The following is a 2,097-nucleotide window of genomic DNA, read 5'->3' on the forward strand; positions in this document are numbered from 1 at the left end:
GAAACAACAACAGGCGCCAGTTTACAGTGTTTGTTCACGCTGTGGAGCAACCATGTGCAGTCTATTGTAGTGTGGCGTATGATTTGTTGTCTAAGAGAAATTATTAACCCTTTCCGTACGCCCTGTGGTCCTTTTGTACCCCCCTGGGTTGTATTCTTCACATTTTAAAATACTTCTAGAACGAGGATCTCTTTGAAACTTTCAGTATTTCTCCAAAAAATCGTTTGGACAAACTGCTGGGCAAAGAGTACATATCGGATTAACGAGTAAATTTCCTCTTTGGAAAGTGATGGCACAGAGTTCGCCGCATCGTACGGATACAATAATAAAACACGACGTACGAATAGGGTTACAAAATATGTTAAAAGTACAAAAAATATGAAACAACATTATATTATTAATACATGTTTTCTGGATATTGACTTGTTTTGCAATTTGATGTACTTCCTATTCTCAAAATATTTTGCAGGATTTTGATGAACTGTAATGAATCTGTTTCACTTAAAATTCATTTGCCGTTAAGAAATGATATAAATAAGAATACAGAAATATAAATTACACCTCACTGATCCCATGAGGGAAAACACTTATTGTTATTTAACACAAAAATATACAGACCAAGAATACTAAATTCACAATATTGGAAATACAAAACGATTGCACAAACATGCCATAGCTGGTCGCCACAGTGCAGCACCCTGGTTTATTTTTAGTTAGTGTTTGTGTCTTGCTTAAGGACACACCCTAATCACCACGTATCTAAATGGCTTGTCACCGACACTGGCTTGGCTTAAAAAAAACCTGAACTCTCTACTGACTCGACCACTGAGAATGTAAAACGTAGACAGGATTTATTATGGCATGTCCTTCAGTTTATGTTTATGTTTAGATAGTTGAAGGCTGTGCCTAAGATAAATAATATAGGCCTCTAACTGTTGGGTAAATAAGAAGAAAAAAAAGATAATAACGGAGATGAACGTAAGGAATGTTCCATTTTGAAGATTAGAAGGAAATACCCAAATTTGCAGGGACTGGAAACAGAACCAATGTTTGTTACCATGAATAAACAATATTTTTTTGTGGGTTTTTTCGGAGGGGGGATCGGGGTTAACCAGGAGAACAGGGGAAAGTGGAGGCGATGGGGATAATTTCACTAACTTTCCTTTCGGCCAATGAGCTGGTGTACAGGAAGTTGACAAGCCCCCTGCCGGAAGTTGGCTTCTGCCATATCTCCGCGAAGAATATGAGATCAGCTGGAAGCGCTTACAGAGGGGCCGAAGCCTTAGGATGCGGCAAAAAATGCCCGTAAGTAGATCAATAGAGCTTAGAGACTCGCAGCCTGAGTGACCAACTGAATAAACAGTGTTTTTAAACATGAAAATATCAAACGTTACTTCTCGAACTAGAAACAACTGAGGAAAAAGTTTGTTTTTCTCTTATTTGAGACAAAAATCGATATTTCCTTCTCTGTTTCCTTTACTTAAACTGTGCATCTTACATTACTGGCAAAATGTACACATGGACGCACGGACGCATGCACACACACACACACATACACACACACACACACACACACACACACACACACACACACACACACAGAGACACAGAGAGAGAGAGAGAGAGAAACAGAGACAAACAGACAGTAAAACACACAAACACACAGACAGACAGACCGAGAAAACCTCTGCCAAGTCTGGCTGTACTCAACCTTCGACCCCCGACGTCTCAACACTTGTCAGAGCAGGAATATTCATTGCATCGAATCAGAGCCGTATTACAAGTCCTGACCAGCAAAGGGAACTTTCTATCTCGCCATCATACATAATCTTTGGAAACTACATCACAGTGGTATGAAAAACATATTTTTTGTTACAATTCAGAAGCTATAGCGTCTGTTTGTGTCTGTTGCATGTACTCAGTGACTTGTGCTTATCTAGAAGCTATAGATCTTATAGTTGTTGAGTTTGTTTTCCCAGAGAAATAAAATGAAGATGTGAATTTATTGAGTAAACTATGCGTTTCCTCTTTGAATGAAAAGTTGATCAGATTGCACTAAATATGCAGAAGAGAGGGAGAGAGAGAGAGAGAGAGAGA

Source organism: Aplysia californica, unplaced genomic scaffold, assembly GCF_000002075.1.
Source record: "Aplysia californica isolate F4 #8 unplaced genomic scaffold, AplCal3.0 scaffold00483, whole genome shotgun sequence".
NCBI classification, from domain to species: domain Eukaryota; kingdom Metazoa; phylum Mollusca; class Gastropoda; order Aplysiida; family Aplysiidae; genus Aplysia; species Aplysia californica.